The 17,719-nt window shown below is 42.9% G+C and overlaps 1 long non-coding RNA gene across 1 annotated transcript; it reads left to right on the forward strand.

Moving 5' to 3' along the window:
* Nucleotides 1-3,154: 3,154 nt before the first annotated feature.
* LOC149123542 (uncharacterized) lies at nucleotides 3,155-5,996 on the forward strand. The gene is made up of 3 exons (XR_016216187.1): nucleotides 3,155-3,367; nucleotides 4,891-5,062; nucleotides 5,821-5,996. It is a non-coding gene; the product is annotated as an uncharacterized LOC149123542 (long non-coding RNA).
* The last annotated feature ends 11,723 nt before the right edge of the window (nucleotides 5,997-17,719 follow it).

Consider the following 17,719-nt stretch of genomic DNA (forward strand, 5'->3'; position numbering starts at 1 on the left):
TCTTGATTTGTTTGCGTTGGTATTCCTGATGTACACTTACTACTGTAGGAAAAGATCAGTAGCCTCATTTTATATAAGTAACTTCTAAACATTTAAATAGATATCTGAAATTATGATCTGATATTTAAGTAATATGAATTAATTCTGCAACTGACTATGCTTTGTATTACTGTGAGCTGTGAAAATGTATTTACTACGAGTCAAGAGTGTTCTATGTAACTTGTTCATTTCCATGACCCTCCCCTACTTTTCTTCAAGAGTTTCCTTTCAGTAAGCTACTATTCCATGCTGTTAATGTAGCCCCTTTCAGTAGGAATCCAGAAGTATTAGATTGAATGAAAAAGTATGTGACATTTCTGGGCTGGGGATAATTGAAATGCCTTCTATATAATGTTTTATGAAGATCATGTACATCTATGACAACAGGGGGTTTCATAATTCATTCTTTGTCTGTTCAAGGTGACAACTTTCCCCATAACATTTCGTTTACACCCTCTCCCCTTGTAGTTCTGGTGTTCACCTTACTATGTGACAGGGATAGCAAGCACTTTTCTTTTTTGGCAAACTAGAGTGCATGTCATTTCTCAATGTATAAAAAAGGGTATAATAATTAAAGTATACAAGTCAAGGTCCAAAACTTTAGTACTTCTTTGGCAGATTTCTGTAAGTGAAATGATGTCCAGTTCATCTAATAATTATTTTTCAGATAGCTGACCATTTTTTTGTAGCTAATCATGGACTGTAGTCCCCAAAAAGCTTTGTGAGAGTGTTATGCCCTATGTAATAGCAGATTGACATAAAATTAAATTTCATAAAATTTTACTGCTACTTTGTAACAATTGTATATTCATATTTTAAGGGAATGGTGAACTCATTACTTTTAGATGTTTATTGATAGCTCTCTTTTCTCTTATTCAAATTGTAGTAGAGCTAGCCATATTTCTGTTTTGTAATACCCTTGTCTAGTGATGCCTGGAAATGTGTAAAGTTGAACTACATTTCTTAGAATAAGTGTTCACCCATACATCAATCTCATGGGCCATTTATTTCTCAAATATAAATTATATGTTTGAATTTTAAAGAGTATAAAATATATATTTTAACATTGGAAATAAGGGACTGGCATTGTGGTGCAGTAGGTTAAGCCACTGCCTGTGACACCAGCATCCCATATTAGTGCCAATTTGAGTCCCGGCTGCTCCACTTCTGATCCAGCTCCCTGCTATGGCCTAGGAAAGCAGTGGAAGATGGCCCAAGTCCTTGGGCCCCTGCACTCACATTGGAGACTCAAAGTTCAGGCTCCTGGCATTGGCCTAGTCCAGTCCTGGCCATTCTGGCCATTTGGGTAGTGAACCAGAGGGTTGAAGATTTCTGTCTCTTTGTCTGTAGCTTTCCTTTTCAAATAATTCAAATAACTTTTTAAAGATTTTTATTTATTTGAAATTTACACAGAGAGGAGAGGCAGAGAGAGAGGTCTTTCATCTGCTGGTTCACTCCCCAGTTGGCCGCAATGGTCGGAATTGAGCTGATCTGAACCTGGAGCCAGGAGTTCCTTCTGGGTCTCCCATCCGGGTGCAGGGGCCCAAGGACTTGAGCCATCTTCCACTGCTTTCCCAGGCCACAGCAGAGAGCTGGATCAGAAGTGGAGCAGCCGGGACTTGAACCAGCACCCATATGAGATGCCGGTGCTACAGGCGGAGGCTTTACCCACTATACCACAGCACCAGCTCTCAAATAAATATTTTAAAAAATAAAGCAGAAAATGAAACTGGAAGTAGGACAGAATCCTACTAGAAATATTATCGGGAAAGTATGGGATCAGATAGTTCCCCATGCTGGTCAACAGGTGGCACTAGAGTAATTTGGATGCCAAATAGAACAAAGGGCAGAAACAGACATCCAGAATCAAAGTCACCTTTGGGGGAAGCTATGGGAGGCATCACAACTAATGATTTATATTTGAGCTTCAGCTCTGTTTCTAAATTGTTCATTGCTTGAAGTAAGGGACACTTCTAAGCACAGCTAAGAATTGTGATGATGCTGTCTGTGTCTTGGAATTCTCTCTGAAAAGTAGATTTAACAGTAATGCCTACCTCAGAGGTCATTGTAAGCAATAACACATTAATGAACATAAGTACATCCCTGCAGATTGCAGACTAAGTGTTCCACAAGTGTTGGTCATTATGACTGCACAGCAATCATGAGGCCCTGGTAGTAGGAACTGAACAGATATTTGTGGATGTGTAATTGGATAAGATGTTCACAAACCTGATGTTTATAACTCAGACTACCTAGCATTAAAATATTCATTAAGTAGGTTGGTATAAGAATAATAAGATACTTTTAAAAATATTTTTAATTTATTTATTTGAGAGATAGAGTTACAGAGATAGGGAGAGACAGAGAGAAAGGTTTTCCATCTGCTGGTTCACTCTTCAAATGGCCACATTGGCCAGAGCTGCACTGCTTGGGCCATCTGCTACTGTTTTCCCAGCCCATAGCAGAGAGCTGGTTGGGAAGAGGAGCAGCTGAGACTAGAACCGGCGCCCATATGGGATGCCGGCACTGCAGGTGGAGGATTAACGTGCTGTGCCACAGTGCCAGCCTGATAATAAAGTACTTTTAAAATTGTATAACCTCACCAGTTCATTGAAATAGTATCTTTTCTAGTATAATTTATTTATTTATTTGATCCTAATATTTTTCAACATTTATTATTTTTAAAAAATATTTAGTTTTTAACAAGTTCCATATGGTTCATAGACACAGTTTAAGAATATAGAGAATAGAGTGATATTCCCTTCCTCCCTTCCTCCTTTCATCCCTCCCCCTCTTCCTCTCATCCTTAAAGTTTATGTATATGTTCTTTAGTCTTTATAAAAACTTTATTTATTGATTTATTTGAAAGGTAGAGATGCAGAAACAGAAGCACACACAGAGAAACAAAAAGAGATCCATCCCCTGGTTTACTCCCCAAATGCTTGCAAAGTGTTTGGGGTAGGCCAGGCCAATGTTCCAGGAGAAAGGAACTGATCTGGATTTCCTACATGGATGGCAAGGACCCAGATGCTTGAATCATTAGCAGCTGCCTCCCATGGAGCACATTTGCAGGAAGCTAGAATTGGAAGCGGAACCCAGGCTCAATCCCAGGCACTCTGGTAAGGACGGCTGTGCCAAATGCTCATCCCTAATTCACTTAGTCTTTCGATTTGGTCAGACAAATCCAAAACCACAATAAATATTGCAAAGCTGAACATGCTTTGGTTTATTCCTTTGGTAAGAAGTTTCAATCTCAACCGTGATCAGCTCTGCCCAGACACGGGTGATAAAGACTTCAACTTCATGAGTTCATTTTCATCATCACCTGGTAGGTCACACAAGCTGGGCAAAATGCTAAAGAGGCTAGAATTAGACTTGGTGTTCTTAGCTTGACATTTGGTGTACCAGAGGGTAATTCTGGGCATATTTACGTAGCCACCAAGTTCCATTTTCCCTTCCTAACTTTTTTTAAAAGATTTATTTATTTAATTGAAAATAAGAGTTACACAGAGAGAAGGAGCAGAGAGAGAGAGAGAGAGAGAGAGAGAGAGAGAGAGAGACGGGGTGGGGGAGGGTCTTCCATCCACTGGCTTACTTCCCAACTGGCCGCAACAGTCGGAGGTGCACCAATCCAAAGCCAGGAGCCAGGAGCTTCTTCCAGGTCTCCCACGCAGTTGCAGGGCCCCAAGAACTTGAGCCACTTCCACTGCTTTCCCGGGGCATAGCGGAGAGCTAGATCGGAAGTGGAGCAGCCGAGTCTTGAACTGGTGCTCATATAGGATGCTGGCACTGCAGGAGGCGGCTTTACCCACTACACCACAGCGCTGGCCCCCTTCTTAACTTTTGATCTGAGAATTTAGGTCTCAGAGTGGATCTTTTACCCAGCTTCAAGGTTTTTATGCTACTTTTTCTTGAGAATATAGTTCTGGGGCTGGCGCTGTGGTGTAGTGGGTTAAAGCCCTGGCTTGAAGCATTGGCATCCCTTATGGGCACCGGTTCTAATCCTGGCTGCTCCACTTCTGATCCAGCTCTCTGCTATGGCCTGGGAAAGCAGTAGAAGATGACTCAAGTCCTTGGGTCCCTGCACCTGTGTGGGAGACCCAGAGGAAGCTCCTGGCTCCTGGCTTCAGATCGGCTCAGCTCCGGCCGTTGCAGCCATTTGGGGAATGAACCAGCAGACGGAAGACTTCTCTCTCTGTACCTCTGTACCTCTACCTCTCTCAGTAACTCTGTCTTTCAAATAAATAAAAACAAATCTTTAAAAAGAAAATAGAGAGAAGATAGTTCTGCCTTAGACTCCATTGAGGGCCTTGACAACCTTCCTGTACATTTCTCATCCTTCTATCCTGATACCCGAACTGTGCCACTATCCCCAGATAGACTAGAGATCTTGCCTCGGATCCCATTGTTCCTTCTGTTCCTCTGACTGCGGTACAGTACAGTAGTACTTGAAATCACGGGGACAGTGGCTGTCCCATCCCCACTTGGCTGTGGACCCCAGCCTGGGTTCGCCCTGCGTTCTCCACAACTTACCATCCTAGTGGAGGCGGGCTCTGCTGCTGGGCTCCCTTTCTTGTGCCCATTTCCACTTTCATTTCCTTTCTCTTCCTATTGACTCAGAAAATCTCATTCATGGCTGATAGGAAGGGAAGATTGGAATAGATTAAGGGAAAGCAGATGTTACAAGGAAGAGAAGTGATACTACTTTTAGTTCTGAAAATGTAAATGGTTTGCAAAGAAAATAAATGAAGTGATTCTGAAATTTTAATGTAAGAAGGGAAACAATTTCATATGGAGGCAATATGGAAATAAAATGGATTTAGCTGTGTTCGACTTCCATGTTTTCCACAGGTGATCCGACTATGCAAGCTTTGGTTCTCTATACATCTATATAATGGATTACAAAAACCTTCATTTTGCTGGATTGTTACAAGGATTAAATGAGATGATTTACTTTAAGATCCTCAGTTTGTGGGTCATGTCTGTCCTGCTCATGACCAATTCTTAGTTCAGAGACTGAAAGGTAATAGTCTGTGCTTGGATTTGACTCAAGGATATGTTCTGTTCGGCGTTGTGTTATGGGTCACAGGTTCACTAGGGGGACTTAGGACTTGGCATGCAATAGTACTTAGGGTTACTATTTATTATGACAAAAGGACACACAGCAAAGGAAAATTCAAGTAGGGCAAAGTCCAGGGTGAAGCAGGTACAAACTGTCAAGGGTTCTGTCCCATAGAGTCACACAGAATGTGCTCAATTGTCCCAGCAATTAGTTGTGATGGCATGTGGGAAATGTTGCCAGCCAAGAAGCTTATTAGTGGCTCAGTGCCTCACTGGGGATTGGTCATGTGCACATCCTCTACCAGACACATGCCCAAATTCCAGATTCCATAAAGAAGGCTGGTGCTCAATATAAACATACTGTTTGTGCAAATGGTTTAGGCACAGTAAGTCGCTCTTATCAGTTCTGGGCACGGTGAGAACCTTCCTGCAAACCAAGTTCCCAGATGCAGACCAACAGCCAGCTTTATAAGCAAGACTTTCTGGGATGAGCAATTTAATCTATGATTTTAACTCTCCTCTGTCTCTCTCTCTCTCTCTCTCTGGTGCATAGACCTGCACAGAATGTAACTATTTTTATACATTGCCATCCTTTGAAAATTAAGAAATTTTACTCAAGGTTTCTAACTGGAAACCTGGAAGTCCACAATAGAGTTTGAGGCAAAACCGATAAATAAAATACAATTAGCCACTGTTAATATGGTTCCATTTTATCCTCAGATGAGGGTGGCTAAGGAAAACATAGGTTATAAGAAATTACAGTCACATAGAAAGCAGATGTGGAAGAAAATACAAGGAAGAACCGCTGAAGAGAATGGGCTTTATTGAGATGTATGCTGATGATAGAAAGAGGCCTGCACAACCAAGCACACAAGGAAGAAAAAGCATAGAATCAGCTGAAGGTAAGGATAGCAAAAACAATTGCAGGTTCTGTTTTTTAACTCTGTTTGGAACCAGAAAATGATGTAATTGTGAACAGATGGCAAAGAAAGAACCATTACTTAACTATAAGGCAGGGGCAACGGTGTTTTGGCACCACAGGTAAAGCCACTGTCTGCAAGACCATGTGGATATTGGTTTAGTCCCAGCTGCTCCATTTCCCAATCAGCTTCCTACCCAAATGCCTGGGAAAGCCATGGATTTCCAGGTTCCTGGCTTTGGCCTGGCCCGGCTCTGGAGATTGCAGCCATTTGGGGAGTGAACAAGTAGATGCAAGATCTCTTTCATTCTCCCTGTCTCTCCTCTCTTTTTCACTCTGCCTTTCAAAATAAATAAGTAAGTAAAAAAGACAGTTTTCAGAGTGGGGAGATAGAAAGCATAATGGAGCAGGAACTGAGCTAAACAATAGAATTGTGGGCCATCCTCCTGATTATTTCCACATTTCTCTATTGTCTGAAAATTTTAGAATGAGTAATACTTTTTATTAAAGAAACAGCATTTTTATTGAAAAACACGGCATTAGCATCTGACATAGCTAAAAGATTTGATGAGTCCAACGCAATGTTTTCAATGGTGTTAAGTCCACAAACCTGGATAATCACATCCCAGGGACAGGGAGAAGACGGGGAGGCATGATGGCATGATGGTGGGACTATCATGAGCAGTCTTTAAGGCATGGTGGGAATGAGAAGTTGCTGGAAGATTGTATCTAATGACTTTTATTGTTTATAAGTCAGCTTTAAATCCTAGTATTAGCTGGTATTATCATTTTTCAAAGGCAATGAAGACTGATTTTTTTTAATTTACTTATTTGAAAGGCGGAATTACACAGATGGAGGGAGAGATCTTCCATCTACTTGTTTACTCCCCAGATAGCCATAATGGTGGAGGCTGGGCCAGGCCAAAGTCAGGAGCCAGGGACTCATTCTGGGTCTCCCACATGGGTGGCAGGGACCCAAGCACTTGGGCTATTTTCAGCTGCTTTTCCCAGGCCATCAGCAGGGATCTGGGTTGGAAGTGGAGGAGCCAAGCTTCGTACTGGCACCTGTATGGGATGCTGGCATCACAGATAATGGCTTTACCTGCTATGCCTCAACACCAGTCCCACTGGTATTGTCTACTATATGATAAGTATTTTGCTATATCAGGGGTAGCATACTGTGGTCTCTCAGGCCAGATTCAGTCTGATGCCTGTTTTGTGCTAAGAAAGGTAATTACATTTTTTAAAGTCAAAAGAAGGCTATTTTATGACATATAAAAGTTAAAAAGAGGCCAGCGCCGTGGCTCACTAGGCTAATCCTCCGTCTTCGGTGCCAGCACTCCAGGTTCTAGTCCCAGTCGGGACGTCGGAGTCTGTCTCGGTTGCCCCTCTTTCAGTCCAGCTCTCTGCTGTGGCCCAGGAAGGAGTGGAGGATGGCCCAAGTGCCTGGGCCCTGCACCCACATGGGGGACCAGGAGGAAGCACCTGGCTCCTGGCTTTGGATCGGCGCAGTGCACCGGCTGTAGCGGCCATTTGGGGGGTGAACCAACGGAAAAGGAAGACCTTTCTCTCTGTCTCTCTCTCACTGTTCACTCTGCCAGTTAAAAAAAATGTTAGGGTATTTTTATGTTTTTTAAAGTGCAATTACACATACTGCTTTGAGATCACAGCTCTGTCCTGTGGCAGGGTAGGTATTGTTAACCCTGTTCTGCAGCTGAAGGTCTGAGAGCTTAAATGCTTGTGTGAAGTCATAAAACTAATTACTAATGTAGCCAGCACTTAAACTCAGCTCTTCAGGCTTTCAATTCAGTGCTCAGGGCATAATAAAACAGCTAATATTTATTGCATTTGCAGTGTGCCAAGAACTGCTTTAAGTGCTTTATGCTTATTAACGTATTTGAATTTCACCATGAAACTGTAAAATACGTACTATTAGGATTCCAATTTCACAGATGAAGAGAGTGGGGCTCAGGGGTTCCAGTCATCTGCTCGAGACCACAGAACTTTCAGGAAGGGGTGGAATTAGGCTCTGAACTAGAACATCTGGCTCTAAAATCAGATTGTTGATCACAACAAACCCTGCTTGTTCCCAGGGCATCTGCTGCAGCCCCTCACGGTAATACTCCTCTGTGCTGGCTGAAGATTAAGTAGATTACTGCACTGTCAACTGAATGAAAATATTAGGAGTGATCGAAGGAAGGCTTGCGGTAGCCTAAGTGGAAGTTGCTCGAAGGGAAGGGGTTGGTAGTGCAGCCTTTCATTTTTTGTTTTTTGCCTGTCGCATTATACTGCAGGTCTGGAGATTACAGGTTGTATTATCTGCTTTGTTGCTAAGTAATCCTCTCAAAATGAGAGGATTGCCTAAAAGAGTCCCTGCAATGAAACTGTGTGGTGGACAGTTGGTATTTGCATGTAGTAACAATGCAAACACAAAAACAAAAATAATAGAATACTCTGCTTTTAGTGTTTTTGTTTTTAAAGGTGTATTTATTTGAAAGGCAGAGTGACAGAGAGGTAGAGAGAGAGAGAGAGAGATTTTCTGTCTGCTGGTTCACTGCTCAAATACTATATAAATGGCTGTGATGGCTGGGGCTAGACCAGGCTGAAGCCAGGAGCTTTGAACTCCATCTGGGTCTTCCCCATGCCTGCCAGGGGCCCAAATACTTGGCCCATAATCTGCTGCTTTCCCGGGTACATTAGCAGGAGCTGAGTCAGAAGTAGAGCAGCCAGGACTTGAATCTGTGCTCCACTGTGGGATGCCAGTGTTTTAGGTAGTGGCTTAACCCACTGTGCCACATCAGCAGCCCCAAGGGAGGAATCCTTTATTTGCTGTGCCAAAAGAAAAGAAACTGATAATTTAAGCAGATGTAAGATATGTAGTCTTATTGCCTTCTTTATGAACAGAATTACACTGTAAAAAGTAATATAATGTTATTAATAAAATACTTCTGCAATTAAAACAGTTGGAGATCATTGACATACATATATAACATAAAGTGGAACTTGGGCTGGATCACTGAGATCAGTCAATACCAGGAACATGCAGACTGTTAAATGTTTGAGGCTTGTTCATATGCCCTGTTTAATTTCTATATCCCCCTTTGTGGTGCAAATGCTACTATCAGAATGTATAATCCACATGTTGTAAGCAACTCTCTTGACATCATTTGTAATCATTCTAAACTGGTGATTCATATAGCATGGCCCTAGTACCAGCAGCAGGAGGCATCAGCTGAGACCTAATTGGAAAGATGAGGCTTCTGATTCCACCCCATATATACCAGTGAGAAAAGGTGCAGGTGGGGCTGAACGTGCCCTTTAGGTAATTCTGTTTACAGTTTGAGAAACATCTATTCTAGAACAGTTAAGTTGGAAATAGCTGGAAAGATAAGCAGGTGTTTCTCAGTACTCAAAGATGATGAGTATTGGATAACAGCCATTTAAAGTGAATCTTCTGAAGACAATTTGACATTCTTGTTACTCAAAGCAAGCCTCCAAGACTAACAGCATTGGCATTTCTGAGAGGGTGTTAGAAATGCAGAATCTGGGGTTTCTGCTCAGACCTAAGTGAATCAGAACCCCCATTTTAAAACAGTTCTAGGAGAATCCTGTGCATGTTTTTAGAAAGATTTATGGGGACTGGTGCTTCTGTGTAGTGGGTAAAGCCACCACCTGCAGTGCTGGCACCCTATGTGGGTGCTGATCTGAGGCCTGTCTGCTCCACTTCTGATCCAGCTCTCTGCTGTGGCCTGGGAAATCAGTGGAGGATGGCCCAAGTGCATGGGTCACTGTGCCCACGTGAGAGACCTGGAAGAATCTTCTGGCTTCAGACCGGCTCAGCTCTGGCTGTTGGGGCCATCTGGGGAGTGAACCAGCAAATGGAAGACATTTCTATCTGTACCTCTCTCTATAACTCTGCCTCTTGAATAAATAAATAAAATCTTTAAAAAAGAGAGATAAGTTTATTAATTCATTTGAAAGGCAGAGTTACAGGGGGGAGGGGAAAGAGAAAGATATCGACATTTTCCATTCACTGGTTCACACCCCAAATGGTTGCAATAGTTAGAGCTGGGCCAGGCCGAAGCCAAGAGCCTGGGACTCCATCAGGATCTCCCATGTGGGTGACAGGGACCCAGGGACATAGATCATCACCTTCTGTCTTCCCAGGCACATTAGCAGGGAACTGGATTGGAAGTGGAGTAGCTGGAACTCGACCTGGCGCTCAGATGGGATGTCAGGTTGGCAGGCACACAGCCAGCACGCAGCACCACAATGGCAGCCCCTTCTGCACATTTCTAACATTTGAGAAGCTCAGTTGTAGAAAATAAATAGTCAAGAATTAATTTTTAAACTGATATTTTGCCTTTTTCTTTTGGACACAGTTGCATGACAGTATGCTACAACATTCCTTACTATTTTATGTCTGACTTTTATAGTACTGCCATAACATGTGACAAACAATTCAAGGACTTCATTATTTCCTAGAGGGCATCTTTTCATCTTTGACCCTCAGATCGTTGTCTTTTGAAGTGCCTATCATTGTCACCATGCATTTTCCCTTAGTAGATGTCCTCTGGTCTGACTTTTCACTTGCCAATGGCTTTTATGGGACACAGTAGTTTCCCAACTCTCCATGCTCACTGCCTTCATGGAACCATGTCTTGTTTTTATTTATTTATTTATTTATTTAGACAGGCAGAGTTAGTGTGAGAGAGAGACAGAGAAAGGTCTTCCTCCCGTTGGTTCACTCCCCAAATGGCCACCACAGCTGGCGCTGCGCCGATCCAAAGCCAGGAGCCAGGTGCCTTCTCCTGGTCTCCCATGCGGGTGCAGGGACCCAGGCACTTGGGCCATCCTCCACTGCACTCCCGGGCCACAGCAGAGAGCTGGACTGGAAGAGGAGCAATGAGGACTAGAATCTGGCACCCCAACCGGGACTAGAACCCGGGGTGCCGGCGCCGCAGGCGGAGGATTAGCCAAGTGAGCCGTGGCGCTGGCAACCATGTCTTGTTTTTAAAAACACACAAAGCACTTTAAAGTCAATTTGTGCATGTTTACATTCAACACTCAGGGAAGGGTTTCCTGGAAAGCGCACTGACAGGTGGGTGGGGATGGAAGCGAATGTTAAGCTGCAGGGTGTTTGGGTGGGGGCTAATTTTGTTTAAATGGTTAGATCACTATTGGCTGTGTCCATGTTATAATAACTATTACTTTTTTGGAGTCTGGGCAGGCAGGCTAATAAAAGCCCAAATAGCAACAACCTAACCGTTGAAAGTGATTTTCTCTGGGTGGTAAGAATCCTGGGAATTTTTATTTTCTTCTTTGTGCTTATCTATATTTTCTAAAATTTCTAGAATGGATGTATGCTACTTTTGTAATCAGAAAAACATCTTGTTATTTAATAATTTTTAAATTGAAGCGTAACTTGCATCCAGGAAATTGCAGGATCCTAAATATTCAGTTGAAGAGTTTGCACAATTATATACCTCCGTGTAACCATCCCTCAAAACAAGATCTGAAATTTCCATCTCCTGACAGGTTTCTTTGTATCCTTTAACACCAGCAATTATCCAAATGTAGCACTTCTCTGATAGCACACACAGTCTGAGGCTTTCTCACCTCTAGTGTGGTTTTGATGTGCTACTCTGCAACAGCACAGCACATTCAGATTTTAGCAAATAGAAGTTTTCCTTGGACTCAAGCACAGCACTTAGGTATACACAGGAAGTGTCAAGGCTGCATTTCTTTCTCTCTCTCTCTCTTTCCTTCTTTCTTTCTTTTTAATTTTTTTTTTTTTTTGACAGGCAGAGTGGACAGTGAGAGAGAGAGACAGAGAGAAAGGTCTTCCTTTTTCCATTGGTTCACCCCCCAAAATGGCCACTGCGGCCAGCGCGCCACGGCTGGTGCACCGCGCTGATCCGAAGCCAGGAGCCAGGTGCTTATCCTGCTCTCCCATGGGGTGCAGGGCCCAAGCACTTGGGCCATCCTCCACTGCACTCCCGGGCCACAGCAGAGAGCTGGGCTGGAAGAGGAGCAACCAGGACAGAATCCAGTGCCCCAACCAGGACTAGAACCTGGGGTGCCAGTGCCGCAGGCAGAGGATTAGCCTATTGAGCCTTGGCGCCGGCCAAGGCTGCATTTCTTTCTAGATATTTTCTTTGTGTGTTTTTAACCCATACTTCAAGTAGAAAATGAGAAGCATGTTTTCCTCCTGCTATTTCCCCTCCCCACAGCCATCCTGTTTCTCTTTTTCCTTCCTGTTTTGAAATAGCAATTGCACTGCCAGCAGAGAAATTTTTAGATGAAAGGTTTGTCTTGCTGAGGCTGACAAAGGGTTCCAAGCACTCAACTATAACATCCTATGCTTCCCCACCAATAAATCACTTGGCTCTCAAATGCCTTTCTTTTAACTTTTCTATTTGCTTGTTTGTTTATTTCTATTTGGAGGCAGAGAAAGAGGAGAGCTCCCATTTGCTAGGTCACTTTTCAAATGTCCCCAACAGCCAGGAGCTCAAGAACAAGGAACTCAATCCAGGCCTCCCATATAGCTATCAGAGGCACAACGACTTGAGCCATCACTTGGCGCCTCCCAGGGTGCATATTAGCAGGAAGCTGGAATCCAGAGCCTAACCCAGGCTCTAACTCAGGCACTCCACAATGGGGTGTGGGCATCCCAACTGGTGACTTAACCACCAGGCCAAGTGCCCATCCCCGACTCACTTACTTCTGTACATTTAAATAAATCCCAAACTTTTGTCTTCTTGTGAGTCAAACCAATTATGTTACTTCTAAACTGAATCCACAGTTTAAGATTTTTGCTTATTGTCCTCATTCTTCCGCTATAGCATTCAACAAAATAGGAAAAATTGCAAAATACATTGCTAGTACAACAATGCCAAGTTGTTTTGGATTCAATGCTATTTAAAAACATATTTCCCAGCCGGCGCCGTGGCTCACTAGGCTAATCCTCTGCCTTGCGACGCCAGCAAACCCGGTTCTAGTCCCGGTCGGGGCACCAAATTCTGTCCCGGTTGCCCCTCTTCCAGTCCAGCTCTCTGCTGTGGCCAGGGAGTGCGGTGGAGGATGACCCAAGTACTTGGGCCCTGCACCCCATGGGAGACCAGGATAAGTACCTGGCTCCTGCCATCGGATCAGCGTGGTGCGCCGGCCACAGCGCGCTGGCTGCGGCGGCCATTGGAGGGTGAACCAACGGCAAAAGGAAGACCTTTCTCTCTCTCTCTCTCTCTCTCTCTCTCTCTCTCTTATTGTCCACTCTGCCTGTCAAAAAAAAAAAAAAACACATATTTCCCTTTACTTCTGTATTTAAAAAATTGTTTTAAATTTATTTGAAAGGTGGGGGTGGGGAGAGAGAGAGAGAGACAGACAGACAGACTAATCTGCCATTCTCTGGCTCACTCCTCAAATGCTACAAAAGTTAGGCTGGGACACACTGAAACCAGGGGACTGGAACTCAATCTTTGTCTCCCAAATGGGCAGTAGGGACCCAAACTCTGCAAGAAGCTGGAATCCAGAGCAGACGCAGGACTTGAACCTAGGCACTCTGATACTGGATGCAGGCTTCCTGAGGGGGGTCTCAACTGCTATACCAAGTGCTCACCCTCTCAAATGTCTTTCTTGTTGCTCTGATTTGTGATAATGCTGAGTAAAAGATAATAAAATAAGAAATACACGAAGAACCTCCACGAAGTTTATATCATCTTGTTAGTCTCTTCTGCAAAATCCTTTGAGTTCTATGTGGGAAATACCAGCATTCAGTCATTCTTCCCTTTGTCCATTCACACCCACCACATAGTTACAGATAGATAGATGTTATGTGCCTGACAAAATGCTAGGCAATATGAAACAATGGCGAAAAAGTAATAATCCTTTATAAAGCTAATTGTTTGGTGGAGGAAACAGAGGAGTAAATAGGCAATTATAATTCAGAATATACCCATTTATGCATGCACTTATTGAACACAGCCGAATTGCCATACTGAAAAGTTGGAAACAAACTAAATATAGGAAGATGATAAATTGCTGCACAGCTGTCTAATGGAACTTTTTTGATCATTAAAATTATCTGTTAGGAGCTATATTTGGAGATGTATTAATGATATAATTTAACTCTTTTGAGAGAGAGAGAGAGGAGTGAAAGAATTAAAAGGCTAACTGGAGGAAATATATGACAAACTTATAAAGACTTTGTGAGGTGGAATTAGGCTACTTCACATGTTCTGTGTTTTCCTAAATTTCCATGAAAATCCTCCATTACTTAAATCACAGTGAAATAGTCATCAGCTGAAACACATAAGGCTGTTATAAGTACGTCAACATACGAGTCAGCACCAGCACCTAGTGATGGTAATATTTGCCTTCAAATACACCTGAAGTTGAAATGTATCTCTCTAGTGGAATTTTAATTTTTTAAAATCTGTTGGGGCCAGCGCTGTGGTGCAGTAGGTTAACCCTCCACCTGTGGTGCCACTCCAGCCATTTGAGGAGTGAACCAGCGGGTGGAAGAATTTTCTCTCTGTCTCTCGCTTTCACTGTCTTTAACTCTACCTCTAAAATAAATAAATAAAATCTTTAAAAAAATCTGTTATTTACCATTAGCTTTTTGGTTCTCAAATCTAATATTTACAGAGGAGCTTTGAAGAATGTTCCTGTAGTCGTACAGCAATTTGTAGAGATTTCCTGCATTGTTTTGTTTCAACAATAACCCTGGGAGGTCAGTGCTATCGTTCCCTTTGTACAGAGGGACACCAAGGCTCAGAGATATAAGGAACTTCACCCAAATCACGGTTAGTGGGTGCTAGAGTTAGAGCACATTCAGAGTTTTTTCTTTAACTCCAGAATTTCTTGCATCTCACAGTGGTGCCTATAAGATAGCTTTGAAAGGATTCCAAACACTTATATAGTTTTCTATGTAAGTGGCATATTTTGCTGTGATGAGAACATGGAGTATAATTCCCCTCCCTGTGAGAATATTACATTATATGTTGTCAGACCACATCTGTGAGTTACTGATGTCAACTATTGAAATCCAAAACACAGAGATACCTGAGAATGCAACAGACATTGAAAACCCAAGCGGTTGGGGGCCGTTGCTGTGGCATAGTAGGTAAAGCTGCCACCTGCAGTCCTGGCATCCCATATGAGCACCGGTTAGAGTCTCGGCTGCTCCACTTCTGATCCAGCTCTCTGTTGTGGCCTGGGAAAGCAGTAGAAGATGGCCCAAGTCCTTGGGCACCTGCACCCACATGGGAGACCAGGAAGAACTCCTGGCTCCTGGCTTTGGATCGGCACAGCTCTGGCTGTTGCAGTCATCTGGGGAATGAACCAGTGGATGAAAGATTCTCTCTCTCTCTCTCTCTCTCTGTGTGAGTGTAACTCTTTCAAATAAATAAATAAATCTTTTAAAAAACAAAAAGAAAGAAAAAGAAAACTCAAGCTGCAGCACAGCTTACTCTTGGCCCATCCTTAAGCTATTTTCACCCCAACCTCAGATGTGTGTTTTTGAAGGTCTTCATTTTAGTCAAATAATTTTTCAGAGAACCTCTTATATAACTCAAACTTCAATTTGACTTTACATTAACAGATGCTTCCATCCTGAGTAATTATACTTTTAAAAAAATTTATATATTTATTTATTTGAAAGCCAGAGTTACACAGAGAGGAGAGGCACAGAGAGAGAGAGAGAGAGAGAGATCTTCCATCTGCTGATTTACTCACCAACTGGCTGCAACGGCTGGAGCTTTGCTGATCTGAAACCAGGAGGCAAGAACTTCCTCCAGGTTTCCCATGCAGGTGCAGGGGCCCAAGGACTTGGGCCATCTTCCACTGCTTTCCAGGTCATAGCAGAGAGGTAGATCAGAAGAGGAGCAGCTGGGACTTGAACCAGCACCCATATGGGATGCCAGCACCATAGGCAGCGGCTTTACCCACTGTGCCACAGTTCCGGCCCCCAGTAACTATACTTTTAAAATGGACTCTAAGCAAATTCTTATCTAATGGTTTACTCTCCAAATGCTTTCAATAGCTGGTGCTGGCCCAGGCCAAAGGTAGGAGCTAGGAAATCAAGCCAGGTCTCTCATGTGGGTTGTCAGGGACTCAACTACTTGAGTGTCCAGAGTCAGAGCTGGGAGTTGAACCAGGGACTCTAATACAAGACGTGGGCATCTCAGTTGCTAATCTAACTGCCCACCCCATACTAGTATTTTTAGTATGTATTTTATTTTCTTGATTATAAAAGGAACAACTGTTCATGTAGATCATTTTAAATTAGGATTATTTTGTCGTGCCATTTTAAAACTCGTTCCTACTTATTGCAGCAGTTCTGCTATATAGATTTTTTCAAAATGAATGTTTACATTTTTATAAAATGATGCACATATATAGATTAAAATAGTCAAATACTATGATTAAGTTTATAGTGAAATGAAGCTGTCCTTTCTTCTGTTCCTCCTAGTCTGATTCCCTCCCCTCAGAGAGAACCACTGTTTCAGTCTGTCCAGGCTGAAATGCCCTAGGCAGGGTGATATAGAAACAATATCAATTCATTGTGCAGTTCTGGAGGTTGAGAAGTCTAAGATCAAGGCAGCAGCAGATTTGGAGTTTGAATTGTGGACAGCACCTTCTAGCTCTGACTAGAAGCACACGAATCCCAGCCACCTGAGCCAGGCTGAAGCCAGGAGACTGGAACTCAATCTAATTCTCCCATGTGTCCCTGCCCTAATGACCCTCATGTCCCAAAGACCCCTCCACTTAAAACCAACACATTGGAGATTAGATTTCACCATAGGAATTTTGGAGAGATACAGACACCCAAACTACAGCAACTGCTTTGGAAACATTTTGGCTATTTTGAGGGGTATATATCTGGATAACTTGAAATAACACATGAATACTGCAACACTCTAATTGTCTTAATTTGAGTTTTTGCTATTATTTGCCAATTTCTCTTGGGAACTTCTACTTTCCCGTCACCCCCAGTTCTCTGAGATCCAAGTAGGAAAAGTGTGGGAGCTGTGTCTCACTGTTCCATTTGTGCACTTTCACCTCATTCTGCCCCCGTACCTTTATCCTTAGTGTGGCCGCTCACTGGGATCCTCAGTGTGTCTGGTATCCCTAAGACAGAAGCCTACCTGGTTCAGCCACTTGGGAGAGCAAATTTCAATTCTTCTGTCAGAGGAGGTGAGGGGCAAGATTGTAAGGAAGGGTGATGAGGAGGGAAAGGGCTCATCTTCCTATTTCATTTCAAGATTTCCCACCAGTCCTTCTATTTTAAGCCCAGTTGGTTTCCTACCTTTGGTGAGGTTCTGGGAACCTCCATTTCCTGAGGCTTTTTATGATTCTACAGTTGTGTCTCATCAGCCCTCTCAAGTGCTCTGACCTTTCTCCCTCTAATAAATACTTACATTTCCATTTGCTCTGTCCACTAAATTTATAATCACACTTGCATCTGATTTCTAGGTGAAAGTTTTTTTTTCATAGGGTTCTAAGATTACTGACATTTACTTTCAACTATGTCACTAATAATGGCAAGATATTTGTGTAACATGTGGTAGTTTATGTGATACTCAAATGTATTATCTCCCGTCAGTCTCTTGAAAGAGGGATATTATCCTTATGGTGCAGATTTAATGTTTTCTATAGACAACACTTGCTGAGTGCCAACCACTGATTAGCCTGTCAGAA

The sequence above is a fragment of the Oryctolagus cuniculus genome, chromosome 11, assembly GCF_051225735.1.
Source record: "Oryctolagus cuniculus isolate XC-2025 breed Fujian yellow rabbit chromosome 11, ASM5122573v1, whole genome shotgun sequence".
Lineage (NCBI taxonomy): Eukaryota > Metazoa > Chordata > Mammalia > Lagomorpha > Leporidae > Oryctolagus > Oryctolagus cuniculus.